Genomic DNA, 19,395 nt, shown 5'->3' with positions numbered 1-19,395 from the left:
AAGTACTGAACCATTAAGAATATATCTTGTTTTGTTGAACCAACGGACCAAAACCAATGATAATCGGTTTCAAAAAAAGATTTGAAATGGGTGAAAAGGGCTCATATATATTTCAATTAATCTGTGGGAATGATTGAGGTCCTGTCTGAGCGCATTTCCTCCCCTCGGGGCTCAGCGTCCTCACAGATTTGACATGATGACAGTGTCATGACATGTCACAGGGCGAAATCTGCGAGGGTTTAGTCAGTCAGAGACTCAAATCCGTCTCCTCTCTCCTTGAAAAGGACATGATTGAAACGGTTTACATTTTCGGGAAATAATAACGGCTTATTGGGTGCGTGTGGTTGGATAAAAAGCAGATTTGTGAAAATCTGAAAAAACACTGGATGGACACACTGGATGGTTGCTTTTGCTTCGTGTGTGTGTGTGTGTGTGTGTGTGTGTGTGTGTGTGTGTGTGTGTGTGTGTGTGTGTGTGTGTGTGTGTGTGTGTGTGTGTGTGTGTTATTTGGCTGATGTGCCAGGTCGTTCTGCTGGTGCATCCAGCAGGCATGATGATTTCATTCCTGCTCGTCGTCCTTCTGTACAATTTAATGCTGCTGTTGTTTCTGCCAGTGTACAAATATCTTTAATAATCATTTTCCTTTCACGATACTTTACCGACATTTATGACAACGGGCTCCTCAGCTTTAATGATTTGAGACCTTACAATTTACCAGGCTCTTTTTCTGTGACCATCCATGAAAGCATATGGAGTGTCATGGAATAGTCCACTCAAGACACGATTCATTGTGCCTCATGATATTATCCCAGCAATCATCAAAATATGCTGTAAATTCTTAAAATGGAATTTTTGTGAAAAAATATTTGTGATGCTTCACAGATAAAACATGGAGGGAACATCCCTTTTAGTGGAAAAACAATCACATAATCTTAAATTATAAAAAGGTCTCTCAGTCTCTATTTTCTCTTTCATGATAGCGATCTACAGTTTTTTTCAAGTCATGATATTTACAACTATCCTGATAATTAAAATTCACCATAATTAATTATTGTGAGTGTGTTTTTAATTGTGATCTGCCATATAATCCTATCTTCCAACCCCTCTCCATTTACCAGACTTCGCTTGAACTCCATTATAGACAACAGAAGGTGAAAAAGAGGTTTGGTTTCTCACATCCTAATCTCTCATTAGCATCCACTATACATACAGAAAATACATCATTACATTTAAGAACCTCCCATCAGCTTAGCATAAAGATATCTATTGGACTTAACTCACATCCATCCATCCATTATCAATCACCACTTATCCTGTTGAGGGTTGTGGGGGGCCGTAGCTGATCCCAGCAGGGTGAAGGCAGGGTGAACCCATAGAGACAGAATATATAAGAGAAGAAAATATGAAGAAATGCCTTAAATGGAGAAGAAATAATAGTAATGTAGTAATTTTGGATGATGTGTTTAAATAAGTCTTATTCAACGACCTGCAGGCATCTTTTGAATCTGTATCCTCCGCCACCCAAAGATCCCTTTCCGACAGGGGTCGATTTAGCTGCTTGAAAAGCAGAATTCAACTACTATTCACTGACGAGAAGCAGTAATAAAACAGCTGGAACAAACTACATGAAACCATGTAGGCCAGCATGTTGACATTTATGAAAAGGGTAATGTCACATCATGGAGGGACGTGGAGGTAACTTTACTTTCATGTTGCCGTCAAGAATCCCAAGAGTTGCGGGGATTAATGTCGACCATCTAAAGCTTCCTAGATGTTTTGCCAAGGAAATATCACTATGTTGTCCAACCATTCTCCTCTCCAGCTGGACTGAGTGAATCTGGCTTCCGATTAGCTTGCCGCTCGGCAGTGGAGCGAACACGTAGCCACGGTAACACTAAGGTGAGCCGGAACCGGATCGGCGAGAGGTCCTGATCCAACAGTGGACAGTGTGGAAATGATGAGGACACTTACTGAGCACAGACAGACTGTTGTTTTACTGCAGAGCATAGCGACACGGAAACGGTGCCTTTTCTGTTAACAGACAAGAATGACTCGTGTAACCATGGTAACTGTACACAACAAAGATGGCAACAGCTGAAGCCTCAAAACGTAGACTCGAGAAAGAGAAAAAAAATGAAAACGTCTCTGACGAATGTTTGTCAAAAAGAATCATGAATATGATATAATAGGCCGTAATAGAATCAGAAGAATACAATATATAGACTATTATTATCTTTATGTAATCACATTCCTTGAGTCCCAGCATGCAGTGCGGCCAGCTGCCTGCAGTAATATTCTCAATGTATCTACAGTCCAGGCATCGCCAGAGGTGACTGGACTGAACTCCACTATGCGACTGCTGGATTAGTGCTCGGACAGTCCCTCGGGGAATACAGCCACACAGCGTCTCCGTGACAACCTGTCCAGTCCACCAAACTACCACACACACCATGCTGAGGAACCAGAGCGGAGATGCCCTGTGTTACGAATGCTTTAATCACAGCAAACTTGAATTATGTGTCTGTCTTTCTAATAACCAGCAGCAGCTCATGTAGGGAATAATGAGGATCTGACCTCCGCCACGCGACCTTTACAGAGCTGACAACGCTGCTAGGTTGATTCACGGGAACGTGTTCTCAACGCTCGCCGCATTTTAAGCACAGAATAGATGTCAATTCACTGTGAGTGGGTCGACTCTGATTAAGACCATGAAACTAATCTGTGGTAATTAACAAAAAACAATACGCGAGTCTCACAAGTGGAGGAGGTGGATGAATGAAGTATTCAGTTCTGTAGGAGAACACGGCGTCCTCCTCTATTCTGCGCACTAGTGTGCACCTTCTATCAAATAAAACACTGACCAAAGGGCTTGTTCCTCATAAAATATTGAAACCACAAGAGCAGAGTTGTTCTCCCTCTCAAAAAAAATAAATAGATAAAGCTGTTTTACTTTAATATTCACCTCGCAGCAGTTCAAGAAGCCACAAACCAATACATTACTACGAGGCTAAAAAATAGATAACAGGACTATGTTTGCTAACTATTTGTGGACAGACAACAACGTGAACCAAGAGATGCTTTTCAGTTCTGAAATGTGTCTGAAATTCCAGTTCATTTCTCCCAGCTGGTTGATGAGGCTGCGACAGCTTTTCACGCCACCTTAGTTCCTTTCAAGCAGACTGAACTCTTAGCCGCCTGAACATGATTGTGTTTTAGTTACCTGAACAGGATGATTCTGTGATTCATGCGTTTTTAGACGTACCATCTGCACGATTCTGCACAGACCACAAAATGTCATCAGCGTTTCACTGCTGAAATCTTACACATTCCACTTAGAATGAGCAAATTCAGACTTTGCTGAACAATGTTTGAAGAAATCATCGTGATTTTTCTTTTTTTTACAGGGAGGCTGTATATCTGTTATAAGGAAAAAATGGTGGATTAGACCCAAAGCGAGACGACGAGGTGTAAACTCGCCAGTAAACCTGCCAGATCAAAAGACATTGCTGACAACAAGAGCTTACCTGCTCTATCGTCGCAAAGAAAAGTGTCGCTCTCTTCTTCTGCACTTACAATAAATCAAATAATCGACTGAAACGCCTTCTTTGAACTCAATCTTCCCCACATTAACTGTCTTATATAAATCACTAACGTATTAACTTCCTGAATGAGACACGGACAGAGATCACGCCGACGTTAATTAGCCATCTGATCAACACCCTCCTTAGGTAATTTAGTTTGACTTAGAGCAAGTCAAAAGTCTACATGCCTTAGACTTTTGGGCTGCGTCAGATAAAATAAATTGCCATCTGCAATTTAAGCCGAGAAATCATTATTCATGAATGGCATTCCCGTTACAAAACTGTCATTAACGCAGAGGCACTTATACACGTATCGATCCTGGACCATTTTTAGGGCCTGGGGTAATATGAACTGTCCAAACCTCAGCCAATGCCAGGCATACTATCTCGCTGTACCGCACGCGCTGCTGTGCTTTCTTAAGTCACGCAGACGTGAAAAAATTTGCATGATTGCAAATCGGACACGAAAGATGCAACGCTGCAGAGCCGAGCGAGAAAGACGTGCAGAAAGTTCCAGCAGAAGTTGCTGGAGGTCTCGAACTAAAGGTGAGGAAATGAAGCGACAAAGATGCAGACTAAATGAAGCGAGCAACTCGTTCTCTGTTCTAGCTTAATGAACCCCCCCGCTACAGGTCCACCCTGCTTTAGCCTCAGGAGGCATTGAGGTTATTACCGAGCAGGACATCAGACTTCAACCTGTGTAATTATACTGCCAGCGTCCGAGCTCTCCGAAGGGTCCACTGCACTTCATCACATCTTCAAACCCCCAAGTGCAGCCGTTAAGAATAGCCTGCAGACTGAAAGGCTGGCTCCCTAAACCTGTATAAATGAGCAACTGAAAACAGGACAAGTGCTGTCTTCCTGTGTAGAACAATCGAGTAGAACCGTTTTATCACACGGGTTCGTGTCTGTGTTTGCCGTTGATGCTAATTCCGTAGTTTCCAGGCCAGAGGAGAGGGAGACAGGGTCGATATACAGCATCTTTGTTTCCATATAGTTTCTGTTTCCCTGACGGGCAGAAGAATTATTACTTTTCATCTCAAGGCAAAAGCTCACATTTCAGAGGTTGAACTTTCCTGCCGAGCCCTAATCCTGCCGCCGCTCCAGCATGATGACATAATGAGAGGCTTCCTCCTCCCTTCACTTCCACTTCCACTGCTCACCTTCTTTCCTTCCCCCACATCTGCCTGGTTTTTTTCTCTGACCTACATTTTCACTGTGGCGCTGTGCATGCAGATGTGAGCCCGCTCCGCTCCACTGGCTGTGTCTGTGCGCATCGGCTTTAAAAAAAAGACAAGTCATTTTAACGTCGCCGTACCCACGCAGCACAGAATTAATGCCCCATGCACTGCTGCCACACCGTGCGCGCGAGGGGAAACGTGCACGAGCAGCTACTGTACTGGGGTTCTCTGCCTGCCAGTCTCTGTGTGTGGAGCAGTGAGTTATACCAGCAGTAGATCAAGGGGCTCCTCACCACTGGCACCTAGCATGTGGAGCTGAGAACACACTGCAGGCGATACAGCTCATTCCAGCCATCCGACCGCCTGCCAATCACGTACACTACAGCATGCAGGCACGCATGCAGATGCACATTGTGCAGCTAAAGTTCACACCAGCGTTGAAAGTGTAGCACGAACTTTAGCCGAGAATCCAATGAAGCAGAAATTACATTTCAGCCCCTTCTACTCAGAAGTAAGGGGGCTGAAGCCACTTAGGTGTGGGGTGGGGGGGGACCAGACATGCCTGGTTTTGTCCGACTACAAATAAACTTGCAGGGGCTTGAATGTAATGCAGGTCATGGTGAGTGTTCCTCTGCAACAGTGTTCAAGACTGAATCATTGACAAAAACAGGGTTGGTCCTGCTTGTTTGCAGTTAAAATTGGCACGATGTAAATACCAGCCATTTAAATACTGGATCATCAATCAAGGTGGGACAAGCCACACATCTGCAACACATCTGGGGCTGTGAACTTTGCAAAAAAAGAAAGGATAGACTAATTCTGAGCTTAAACAACAAAAGACGTTCCTGTTGGGTTTTTAATGGTCACATTTTCCGAGAGCTCAGTTACACCGATCTTTGGCTTATCTGGTTATCAATTTCTCCTTACTTATAATACACAGAGACTTGTATAGCTGCTGTTAATTGAGTTAATGTAAAACAAAAAAAAAATAATGGGATTACACACCGACATATTTGACACCATAATGAATTCAAAATGTGAGAATTTGTATTATCAAAGCTTTAAATCAACCACAAGCTGTAAGCACATTGGCATATGGTCACCATATAAAGTTAATATGCTGAAACATAAATCACACATCCAGCAGACATGAAGACACATTATCATTTATCTCCAAATGTCTCCTCTCCTTTTCAGTTCTTTACCAAGAGAGAAATATCTGGCTGTTTGGCTGCTAAACGCTCCACTATTTCCACCAGCTAGTTACTGGCTCTATCTGCTGTTTTCGTGCTGAGTGGTGAGTGTACACGGTGGATTTAACAAAGCACTTTGGCTGGAAAACAGCAGCCTGCTGGAAACCACTGATGAGAGTGGCAAGAGGGAATCAAAACAGTCAAGTCTTGGGGCTCTAAGACCAAAACAAAGTGGAGAATTAAGGGTTGGTGATCATTCGGTGGGCTCATTATAAGTGATTCATAATTTGACTCATTGTTAACATACAAATGTTAATTAGGGCAGTTTCTTCCTTGATGCAAGGATTTCTTTGGTTAGGTGAACCTGATGTTATGCCTGAGGCAGTTTCAAGTGAGTGTACACACATAATACATATGTATTCATCCTATACATGCACACAATAACAGTCGATTATCAAGGTCTCGTTTGTGAAACGATCAAACGAACATCTTTCACATCTTTCAGAAGAAGTATGAGGCAATTCATGCTGTTGAGATACCAGGTAAACGTCGGAGCAGACTAACTCCATTAAAGGCCGATCCCCCTGAGGCCGATTAGGTCTGTCCCGTCCCCCCGATATCCTCCTTCAACAGCACCACCGATTATATCAGCGAAGCAAAAAAAACATCTATTTTTGCAAATTCCTGCCTGGACGCTCATTAATCTTGCTCTAAAGAAGCGACGACATCCAATATAACACACACACCTGGACAAAGTCTCTGCACTACCAATTAGCTCCCCTCTTTCTATCAGAGCACCATGTGAACCGGCCAATGCGCCTTGTAATTACAAGAGCAAGAGGACACGTTTCATTTTAAACCACCAGACGCCCGACACAGCCCTCGGGCGAAAAAAAACCATGACTCATTCTAAGTGAGTAACGGCCGAAGAGAAAGTCATCAGACGTCCGCTGGCTGTTCAACGTCTAAACAGGAGGGCGACTAAAAAGTTTAGAATCTGACATCATTGAGTTTAAAGCACTCAGAGAGTCACATGCGGTAACCTCCACTTTCAGAAGAAAGGACATCTGAGAGAAAAAAAAAAAAAAGATAAAACGCGAGGGCTGGGGAAGAGTTGAATCATCCTGACCTTCTAAGCACATCCCATTCTGATAAATCACACAGGGCAGCAGTTCTTGATGACAGGCTTTCACGCTGCACAGAGCCCTCTCCAACACAGCCTGCCAGCAGCAAGGTCCTATGAAGGAAACGCAGCTCTACACCTCACATTATGGCCCATAAATACAGCTGGGAGCGCCGACGCCCACAGCGGGCGGACGTTTGATGGCAGAGAGTAGAGAAAGTCCACTTAAAACCAATTTCGCTGTCTGTTCCCCATCTTGTGATGACTGAACGGACAGAACAACGCAGACCGCGTGACTCGTCACCCCTACGGCGACCCTCACTCCATCCGTTTCCCAACAAGAAAAGATTTGTCACGGTTTAAATTGCCCGCGAACCCGTGTTTAGGAAACGAGGCCTAGAAGGCTGCTATTAGTCCGAGAGCTAAAAACCAACAACCTTTCTCTGGTCCGGACATAGAATAAGAGCAGATCTTACAGGTTAACATGCTAAAGCGCACACACACACACACACACACACACACACACACACACACACACACACACACACACACACACACACACACACACACACACACACACACACACACACACACACACACACACACACACACACACACACACACACACACACACACACACACACACACACACACACACGTTTGACTGCCCAGAGAACAAGCCCACTAATCTACAGCTCGACAGCCATTTTCAGACAGCTTAACCCCTCGATAATCTGCCTGAACTCTGGACACTTGTTTCTAAACACAGACTGAGATTATCAGCCTATCACAGATTTATAGCCCAAGTATGAAAGCTACGCCACACTAAACTGCTCAAACCTTCCCCATGTTGCTTTTTAAGAACACCCAGCCAAAGCAGAGCGACATGCATCGAACACACAGAAACGAGCGACGGAAGAAACGAGCGCTCTCCGGGAGGTTTACAATCTTGTGAAGGGGGCTAATAACCCTGGACGTCCATGTGTTTCTCGTGGAGGCGTCCTGTCCTCCCGAGTACTCGGGAGCCAGGAGTGAGGGGCACAGCTGGTCTTGATGACTCCAGCGCTCCTCGCCTTTGAAGGCTGAGCTCAGATAACCGCTGCTCCGGTCGGTTAGCGCAGATCTGAAATTACACCTCCACCTTCCCAGAGCGGCCTGCCCATGCAATCCTTTCAACTCTCCTCTGTGCTGTACCGCCGCACATGCAGCCCGGAACCGATAGAAACGAAACTCTAGCTCTCACTCCGGCCAACGGTGGAAGAAAAAAAAATGTTTTTAAGAGTAACTATAAAAGAAGCTCCAGGAAGTTTGGCCTTGTCATTTCATGACCAGATGTGGGATACCGAGCACTGACATTTAGTGTAATGAGGGAATCCCGATGGGATTATTATTATTTTTTTGGTTTAAAAAGCAGCTCAAGAGACAGATATTTCCCTCAAGAGTTGGTAGAGACCAAAACAGAACATTACATTCATGTGGTGCCCTGAAACAAATTATAATGTTGCTCTATAGCTGCTGGATGCATAAATAAGTGGAAATAACCATTACCTTAAAAGGTAGATACATCAATACTGTGTCCCAAACTTTTTTTTCCCCCAATCAATATCGATTGATTTAAAAAAAAAAAAAAATCTCATTTTAAATTTGACATGTTTCTCGTTCTTATGACAGGCGACATCATCTCGTGGTTAAATCAATGAGGCGGCCGCAGATTAAAAAGACGCTTCGCTCGGCGCATCTGTCTTTCAGAGATGGAGAGTCTGTTTCTCTTTACAATCTGAAGAAATGTGTCCTTGAAGCATAACTACCTACTTCTCTGTCCTGGAATCTGTTTTCTATTGCCCCCCCCCCCCCCTCAATACCGTAAGGTCAATCAGTCTCACCATAAACACAAACACATGACCAGAGAATACTTGCGTAATTCCATGTTTTCCCTTTGCTGCTTATTGATTGAACTAATGTGAGCGAAGGAAATCAATTAACACACCTCGCTGGGATTTGTGTTAAACTCCAGCTCATGGAGAACGCCTCTAACTTCACACCAGTCCACATAAATCACTTTCTCCGCTCAGACTTCCTGTGGCGCAATGCTAAGCACAGCAGTCAATCTCTGACTAACTGGTTACCTCCGTTGCTGGGTCATCACTGACAGCAATTGTGCAATTTCATCTGTTAGTACTTTTTTTTAGAAAAGTGGCACTTCTTCCTCAACCAGCAGCAGCAGACAGAAAAAGGAGACGGCGCTCTTTTTTCCAGGAACGAACTCCTCGCTTTTACTCGTTCAGGCTGCCATTTTAATATTTTACCTGCATCTGAAGAGAACTTGCATGTTTACTATGAACAACAGGAGCTCGGGGGAAGAGGAGGCAAATCCATACCATCATTACTGTTGTGGAAGGGAAAATCATTTTCCTGTTTTATATTGATTTATCACCCGCTCTAATTTAATCTTACATCACATCCTGCATGAGGCCTATACTTGTAATGGTTGACACGTCAGTGTGACTAAAGAGTGATGCATTGTTGCTCACAGAGGCGAATCCACGTCTGTTTACGCCATACTTTCTTACGTCAGTTTATACAAAAGAACGGTTGCAATGGCAACGGTACACAAAAACTTGAACATTTTGAAGACAACCGCTCCTTTTCCTTAAGTTTTGGGAGAACCCCATTGCTTTGTGTGAAAATACTGTAGACTACATGCCGGGCAAAAGGTCTGTGGCTCTACAGTGAAGCAGGTCTCAGATTTTGTTCAGAATTGAAAGATTTGATGGAAGAAAAACATGACAAAACAGGGCCCGTGTGGGAAAATGGATGCAGGTCTGCTGTCTGGTGGTTCGCCATTGTAGGATAAAAGTGGAGGATTGTTAGTGCATACAAAGAAAGCTGCTCTCCGGCACACCTGTAGTCTGTCTGCACACGCCGAAGGAGGCCGCCCCTTCTGAGACAATAAATATCCAGCTGCAGAGACAAAGAGGTGCCAGTCAGAGTGTGGCCGACCTCGCGGTAATTACAAAGTTTTCGTGTGAAAGCAATAACGCAGGTATTTCACGTCGGCGGTGAGGTTTTGTGCATTTATCAGGTGTCCATTAGCACATTCATAATGCATCGTCAGAGAGTGGGTTGGAAAACATCTATAGTTAATCTACTATGAGAGAAAATGTCCCGGCTAGGAAAAAGATGAATAATTTAGCTTTAGTTTTATGTAATGTGTGTCCTTTCAGCTGTGCTCTGGTGGTGAAAAAAAAAGAAGAAGAAACACCGTCCACAAAATGTGGTCTTCGTCGCAAACGTCGCAAACGTCACAAACGCACGCTCATTCAGCAGCTGCACACACACACACACACACACACACACACAAACACACTTTTTCCTGACGCAATGTCACAATACCCCAGAGGCTTTTTCGTATGTTTCTTCCCTGCGCCGTTTTGCTGCACGGGAAGAAAAGTACAAAAAAAAGGGACAGACTGCTTCCTTTGATTCCAGTGGACATCCACAGTGTGAAGATGTGGCTTCTCACTGTAATTGAGTTCCGGTCGCCTCTCGACCCCCGCCGCTTTTCTTGAAGGTGATGCGACGGTGTGCGTTGTGGTGACATTGAGAGACATCTTGACAGCTCCGAGTGCCGTACTTCCACTTTCAGTTGCCAACTCACAATTTAAAAAAGGTCATCCACACACACACACACACACACACACACACACACACACACACACACTTCATAGCCATTGACACGTGTATGTTTGCCCCTGCATTCGAATGCTTTCGCTGCCCTCGGGCCGTGTGGGATGTGAAGGCGAGAACGGAGCACTGTCCTTTGGTGAAAGCCGAGACCTTTTTCTCTGGTTTGTCGCCGGTTAAATCCAAACAAAAGGCATGCTGCATTTGAGAAGTGGTGCAGCCGGGTGAAATAAACACACATCAACACCTGCATCTGACATTGGGATCATAAGAGGGCCGGCACAGACCGGTGCATGCAAGTTCCCTCATGAAATATCAAAAATGTGATATTTTGGGAGGGGGTCAGTGGGTTGAAGATGCAACATTATGGAGGCGTCATGTTATTAATAGGATGGCTCTTGTCTTGGTTTCCCCATTTGGTGTGGAGCGTCACCATGTGCATGAAGTTAGGTGTCAAGGGAACAACACACCTTTGCATCTTGTCCTCAAGTTGAAGAACCAGCGCTCATGCAGGCCTGCCTTCGCTGTGAATGAAACTCTTGGTGGTGTGGAGAACCCAGATTTGTTTCCCCAACAGGACCCAAAGGCACCATGCATGCCAGGAGTCATTGACTCTCACATGCATGTGGACATCATGCTCCTCAACGTTTATTAGACCAATTGTTAGCGGGGGGAGGCGTGAAAGGGAACTAAATGAGCTGCTGTTTAATGAGCTTCCCTGCGAGGATCCGGGATCCGGCAAAGTAACGGCCAACAAAGGGGGATTCATCCGCAGCTTTGGTTTGAGGGAATCCCTAAACATTAAATGGTTCAAAGCGAAACGTCGTACATGCACATCACCCTCCTCCTCCTAACCTCCGCTGCTCCGTGTCCTGCACGAAACGCGCTGAAGCAGCAAATGCAGATCTGTGTGGAAATGCTGCGGAGAGCGAACAAAGCCTCACCTAAAAACGGTGTCGCTCCTCACTGGATGCTGCCGCCGACGCCGCCGCCGCCGCCGCCGCTGTCCGGAGGTCCATTTTGCTCCCGTTCGCCTTGTTGCACAGCGAGCATGCGGCTCGGTTTGTGTCTCCGTTCACACCGAAGACACGATCCACTACTACGCTGCTGCGCGGAGCGGGGAGGCTGTGCTGTCTGTCACCCCGCTGCTGGCCTTTTTCTCGCATCCACATCCACCGAGAGGCGGAGTCAGCGAGCATTTCTTTATTTATTTTTTTGGGCTCGTTGGCCTGAAGGGAAGGGAAGGAAAGGAGGAAAGGGAGGAAGGACATTGATATTGAATTTGATACCTTCCTGGCAGCAGCAGGCAGGGAAGGTGAAGAGGAAGGTAGGAAGGAATATTTAGCATAAATATGATAACTTCCCAGCAGGTCTGTGCAGTTCAAAGAGGAGAAAGGACTAATAGAAAGTTATAAGAGAAGATTGATAGCCTTCTCTCAAATCTGTTCGGTAAATATAAGTCTACTGTTAGCTTAGCTTAGCATGGCTTCCTGATATCTCTGGTTGGAGTGTATTTCCCAGAATTTCAAGTGTAAGACCGGCGAAAATGGACCCCATAGTCTTTTTCGCCATGAAAAAACATCAAATAAGCCATCCAGACATTTTTTTTCAGTGATCACCCATGTATCGAGAAAGCCTCGAAAGACGCTAACAGCCCCATAGCGCTAACACTGATTAGATTGGGGCGATGCGCCCAACGCATCCACAACGGCATATTCTAACCACTAATATTGCTCAAAATAGCACCAAACCTCTTCAGTAGCATGATAACAACATAGTTAGCGAACCCAGAGTTTATTAAAAAGGACTAGTTTACAAGTCTGTGCCTTACCAGTAGGTCCATGTTGACAGGTAGTCCATACAAGTCGATTACCGAATGCACTGGAGTTCAGTTCAATGAGGAAAGTCTTGGCCTTTATAATTCCATGGAAAATGCATTACTTGGCTGTTTGTGATGATGTCTATCGAGTGTTGACCATAAAATGAAAGGAAATGAAACCACAACGTTTACGTGTTTTGCTGGAACAAATCATCTCCTGTTGCATTGCATTCGATAATCGACTTGTACGGACTATACTACGAGAGTACCTGGAAGTTGGCCGGTCTTACACTTTAAGAACAGAAAGAAGTCAAGGTAACCTTGCTTTATTTATTACCCCTTGTCACAGATTGTCTATCTATGAATTGTGAGGAAAACAGGACAAAACTATCAAATATTTAATGAGAAAAAAAACATTTTGTTAAACACAAAAGAACAAGACACTTGAGGAGTGCTAGTTTGTCACATTAATCATCTTGCAATCCACTCAGACTCGTCTTGTGACCCTTTGGAGGAGACCTGCTCAACTGATCCGGAGTGCTTTGCAGGGTTGGGATGAACAAAATAATTATTCTGGACATTTTTTAAAAGAATCACATCACACAACACACCCACTGTCACGTGCACCAGCATGCAAGCAGGTCAATTAAGTTAAATAAGATGTCATTAAAAAACGAGTGAAAGCATGTTTCATGACTTTTCCCACTGCATGTCGTCAGTGGGGTTGAGCTCAAACATAATAACTTTGGTGCAGCTGCTGAAGAAACTGAAATCTCGATGCGATGCGTTTTTTACGCTGTTCCGGTCCTCAATAAAGACCTTACGTTCAACTCTGATGAAGTGATGGGAGGCAAGGTGTGAGGTACTCTAGGGATCATGCCTGAGAGTTAACAGTAGTGAGAGTGGAAACTGAAAGGAGTCGCATCATTTTATTAAACAAATTAGACATAGCCTATTGTGTTTGCTTAGGTGGATTTTTTTTAGCTTTTGGATGCACGCTCTTTTTCAAGCCTTTTGCCAAACTAAAGCCCCTTTCAGACAGACGATTCCGCTGTAATGGCAGAAAGGCGTGTCAAAATACACCGTGAACCGGAACATTTAGATAGAACTTTGTTTGGGTGTCTGCGTTTAGATAGCTTTGCGGAGCAAGTGGTCTTGTCAGCCGCATGACGTATTCAATGAGCGTCGGAAATCTGATTAGCTTGACAACTACGAAAGGTGAACTTTCGCTCTTCTCGCATATTTACACGACTCTTCAACCAAACGGGAAGTTGCTGTGCATCATAAACAGGTCAATGCGTATAACGGCGGCCTCATACGAGCAACTACTGGCGTTTTATTTTCTTCGGATCTACGCTTTGAGCTCGTTAAATCCCCGGCAGCGTGTTGCCCTGGTAACGCGTCTTCACTACATCACATCTTTTCCTCCTCGGGTGCTTGGAGCGTTTAGATAGAACGCCGTATCGCCTCGTCTCGCCTCTGATGCGGTTCTGTGACGACCTCCATTGTTGTCTGAGAGGCGTAATATTCTGTTACGCCTTTCAGCCTCGGCGAGCATTCAGACTGACGATGGCGGGCAACGAAAAGGCAGTAAAGGGGGCTTAAGATAGCCGGCTGCTATGGACGTAGCTTCAAATTTCTATTCACAGATGTGATAGTGATATCAAGCTTCTTGTCTAAGTCTCGGCAAGAAAGCAAATAAGTGTATTCCCCAAACATTGAACTAATTGCACAGAAAATGTTAAATTTACAATTCCATGGCAACTGAGCAAACTCCACGTGATAATGAAGATGTGAAATGAGCAATTTAGTGAAACCAAAACGGCTAATGGACCCTGAGGTGGGATCGTTTTGTCATCTGTGTCCAAGACCAAGAACAAACTCAGTTAATTACCTCAATTTTGTTATTATCTCATCATATCATTTTGGTTCAATCATGTATTTGGAATTTTGGTGCTGGTGCTTTTCTTTTTTCTTTTTTTTTTCATTGGTGCCATTGTGTGTGTGAGATAGAGACAGCAGTTTGTGGTTTGAGAGATTGTGCAGAGATCAACCGGTGTAACATGGGTTGTGCATTTGTGTGCTGCTCTCTTAATTACCTCATCAGTAAATGTCAAATGTTTAAATGGCCTCCGCCATCTACATTTATTTATTCATTTGTGCTCCATCAGGTGCAGCCGCTACTGCTGCATGCTGCAATTACTGCTGCACAGCCAAATGTGCCGATGAATAATAAATCACAGCACAAAGAGAGCTAACCAGCTGCCTGTGAACCGTAAGACCAACTGGAGAGTAAACGGGCATGTTTACAGTAGAAACATCCTCTGTAACCGACGAAACCGTCAAGGATGTTCAGGTGGCTGCACAGAGAACAAAGGAGGGACACTTATACTTACACTTATATGCCACAGAAAGAGATGGCGACTGCACAACGGTAAGGCTCTATTCAACTCACTTTTTTTTGGTTTGCCACTGGCAAAAGTTGAGGACAGTACCCAGTGCTCTTTTTGGTACCACCTCGATTGAAGCGAGCTGAGCCAATACTGCAAGGTGGAGTTAGAACGCTGCAGACCACTGATTGGTCAGGGAGAATCGAAATCGTCACATGCTCGAAATGCGTCACTATTTGTAAATAGCCAGACTGCTGCTGTCAATAACAGCCGAGATTTTTTTTTATATCACTCGACCCAGATTTGAAAAATGGCAGCCTGCAAAACTACGCCGCTCACTACAGCCTGTAATGGACGAAGTGCAGACGTCCCTCTGTTTGGTTGTTGATGAAAGGAATCTCGCCTACATTGAAGGAGTAGAGCTAATCCTACGGAATAAACAGAAGGACCTGGTGAATGAAGCGTAATAATGGGAGAAAAACTTGCAGAATCTTTGGCACACACAGAAATATCCAGATACGCATGCATATGGATCAGGGATTTAGGAACTGTTGCCTCCACATAATGCAACCAGAGGCATTGGCTCCGTTGAGCACACGCTGTTCTCTTCAAAGTGAGGCTCCATAGTGGGGTGTTTGGAGGCAGATGACTCACACAGACTCGCTGGTGTGCTCACAGACTGTGACTGAAAAATGGAGAGTGGGCTGTGGGAATTGTGTTTCTGGCCCGGAGCAATATGTTGAGACCTGTGTACCGAAATGTCTCCTGCAGTCATCCCAGCCGCCCCCCAGCAGGTCAGCGGCTCTTTGTTGAACACATGACTCAGGTGCTTATCGTCTTTCTCCAGGTGCGTGTCAGTCAGCCACACTTCATTATGCAGCTGCCTTTGTAGTGGACAACTGAGGAAAGGAGTCTCACAATGAGGGAAAAAGGTGTGTAACTAGGTGTGTGAAAGTGTGCGTGTGACGGGTAAAGAGCGTACAGTGTAGTATGCGTGCCTGAAAGTGTCTTTGCCCACCAGGAAAACAGCTTGAAAATTACTGATGGCTGCAACCAAAAGCACCAATTAACCCTTCGCTACGTCCCGCTCCCCATAGTGACTCGCCTGCCAAGCTTCATCCTGCTAGCATTGCACATATATATTTACTATGTAAGGAATTTTTAATCAATTTTTCAAACAATGGCTCCTTTATTTCAGACAGAGGGAGACAAAAGAAGCAGAAAAACAGACAGGAGTACCAACCGGGGAGCAAAGCATTGTACTACGGTTCACAGGGGGCAGCAAAATGTACATTTGCCACCTAAAACATGTCCCACCTGAAAAAAAAAATCTATATCAATTTAAGAGTATGCTGTATTTGACATGTTTCACTGCTTTACCTTGCTGTCAGATAGATAGATAGATAGATAGATAGATAGATAGATAGATAGATAGATAGATAGATAGATAGATAGATAGATAGATACTTTATTGATCCCGAAGGAAATTCAAGCATCCAGTAGCAATAACATACATAGAACATACATTAAACATACATTAGAATCTATACAAAAGCTATATAAAATAGAAAGTGACTAGAAATAAAATGTTTTATACAACTATAAACTATATTACAACTATAAAATGACCAAGTGTCCATTGTCTATTGTGCCTCCTGCCATCACTGAGAGCTGTTGTATAGTCTGATGGCCAGGACGACGAAAGAGTTCTTAAATCTGTTGGTGGAGCAGACAGTCCTTGAAGTTGTTATCTATGCTGTTTCAAAGCCTAAAGACTAGGTTTCACAAAAAAAAAGTAATTTTGTGTCACTATCGGTCACCTAGTTTACATAAACCTCCACCACCTTTAAAATTGCTTTATTTTTGAGAAATTGTGAGATAGTTTGTTTACGTAAATGGATATATAGCACTATAGTCTTTTGAACTGGAGGCGCTTTATGCTACATTCCATCTTTTTACCTTCTGCTTTACACACATTCACACGGCGATGGCAGAGACTTCCCCAATTTGGGGTTTGAACCACCAATCTTCCGATTGGAGGATCGGTGGTTCTGCCACAGCTGCCCCATTTTCAATATTCAATCAGCGTCACAGAATATACCTGAAAATGTCTGTCGTCGTTAAAATCCTGCTTCCAGCTCATATTCCAGTTTGAATTCGGCACTTGTAAGAAACTATTTTCACAAACGAAATAACATTCGGCTCAATGGCTCTCTCGGCTCTGTTGTGATTGACAGCTCAGAGGGCGAGACCAAAGTATAAAAATAAAAAAAATAAAACAGGAAATAAACGAGACAGGAACAGGAACAACGCTAGGGGGCCCTGACAGTAAACACTTAACACTTGGATATGATGTTCGTTGCAATGGGGATGTTTGCAAGTCACCATTTCCTCTTCAGTAAATTTAGGCTCATAATGACACAACACTTCCTTATATTCATACTGGGACGTGTTGTGAAGTTGTTCTCTGACCATCTTCTTAAATTAAATTGCGGATCGTAAACCAATGTTCAACATGTCATATAAGCTTGTTTATTTCACCACTTCCTGGTTTCAAAGTCCAACAAGAGAGAGAAAATGTGATCTTTGTGCAGAAAGTAAAAAGAGAGATTCAGGGTAATTTGATATCAATACAAGAAATGTAATGGTCATTTTAGATCAAATAAACAATGCAGTGATTTTCACAAGGTTGAATTACCTAAACCCACAGACTTAACAGTCTCTTTTCAACATGAATGGCAGTCAAAGGCGGTTTAAACAAGTAGGCTGAGATCATACACTGCAGGGGGTGTAAGATGGGTATAACGGCTCCAGTTTCCTGTCGGAGAGAGTGAAAATATTGTAAATGTAGCGTAGGCCTACACTTTAACTGAACGATGTCTACGTGGGCCTTTTCAGGTGGCTAAAATATACTTTGCTGCCGCCCCCATCGTTGCTTTGCTCCCATGCTGGTAGCCTACTCATGTCTGTTTGTCCAAAGTGACTGTAGAAAGTACTTCATGCAACACTGAAACTCCAAACTATCCATTGAAGGCTGCGCTGGCAGCCATCCTGCTAAATACCGAAGCTACACCCCAGGCTAGATGTTGGATCCTCCTCACCAGTTGATGATTTATGGATGCAAGACATGAAAACAAAGGAACAGAATTGTTCTTGAATTGCAAACTAGCTAGTTAGGCTAAGTGTTATAGTAGGCCACAGTAATGTTAGACTGTTATCTCCTCCCAATGTAACCCTGATTGGATGGTGACCATAAAAAACAAACTTGGATGAGCAGCACAGATGTGAGATTAAGGCTTTATTGTTGGTGCAATATGTTTTACTTTTATAAGAGAAAAGGTGAGGATGAGGACTCACTGATGACTTTGCCAAACTTCTCATGTAATGAATGATGAGCAGGACAGAGCCGACACTGCTAGCCTCAACTCTGATGTATAACTAGTAGCATTTTAATACTCTCGTTTAAACTAATATATCAGTAAGCCAAACGCGTGCTGCTTAGCCTTTGAAGTAACACTGTTTGTAGTTACAGTAGACTCCATGCCTCAGTTTTGATCTGTTGGTTTTGGTAGTTGAAATGCTAGACAGGAGAGAATTCTTGCACACCGTTTCTTGCAATGAAAATCATCAAGAAATACAACGATTTAGTCCGTAGATCTTCATCAGGGTCGTAGACCTTCATCACAATGCCATCAGGTCTGTAGACCGTCATCAGGTCAGCTTTAGAATGCTCTTGCCTATGGACACTTCCTCCTACGCACCTGTCTACAATAAATTGAATGTGCACAAACAGTTAACTGTGACACCACTAAAGACGTACAACAGTTCTCTCAGCTTATATTGTTGCGTAGGCGAACTCTTCATGTTGTGAGAATGCAGCCCGTCCCTCCTCTGCCATCTGTGATGCCATGAAAAAGGTGCACGAAGCACCAGCAGTGACATCACCTGTGTTTTGTTGTCTGTGCTTCTTAGTCAAAACACCGCCTGCCAGCACTACCCTCATCATCGCTACCCTCGTAATCATCATTGAGCCACATAACTGTGTGATTAAGATGAATCCGAACAGTCAAACAGTCTGCTAAAATCATATCTGAACATCTGGCCGTCTCTCTGATCTACCCCAGTTTGCTCTTCCCCTCAACTAATTGCGGCCATTAGAAACCTGTGAGAGCGTGACGGTTTCCATGGCGATGCACTGATGTGCTCGAGTGTCTCGGGCCTTAAATGTCCTGGTCATTTCATGCCATCTGTTTCCCCTGATTGCTGTATCTCGACTGATTTGGGAATTATGTGAGTCAACACATCACGGAAAAGCCTCGCTGACTTAATGGGCCCCGTTCACGTCGACAGAACGGCGGTGGAGGTGTTTGATGAAGGGCCGACGGGTTGAAGGACGGGGCCTCGGGGAGCATTTTATCAGGTTT

General features: G+C 44.1%; 2 protein-coding genes across 2 annotated transcripts in view; one reads left to right on the top strand and one right to left on the bottom strand.

The window, feature by feature from the left end:
• The window catches only part of LOC311022458 (beta-galactoside alpha-2,6-sialyltransferase 2-like), a 40,998-nt gene extending 29,111 nt beyond the window's left edge, over positions 1–11,887 (bottom strand). Inside the window, exon 1 of the mRNA XM_084023716.1 lies at positions 11,707–11,887. The gene's annotated coding sequence lies outside the window, so the exon portion shown is untranslated. The remainder of the gene's footprint in view (positions 1–11,706) is intronic.
• tmtops2b (teleost multiple tissue opsin 2b) overlaps positions 1–19,395 on the top strand; it is a 206,600-nt gene that overhangs the window by 45,217 nt on the left and 141,988 nt on the right. The window lies entirely within an intron of this gene.

The sequence above is a fragment of the Eutrigla gurnardus genome (assembly GCF_963514095.1).
Source record: "Eutrigla gurnardus genome assembly, chromosome: 12".
In the NCBI taxonomy this organism is placed as follows: Eukaryota; Metazoa; Chordata; class Actinopteri; order Perciformes; family Triglidae; genus Eutrigla; species Eutrigla gurnardus.
The sequence above is the reverse complement of the archived record's forward strand: the minus strand, read 5'-3'. Positions and strand labels throughout refer to the sequence as shown.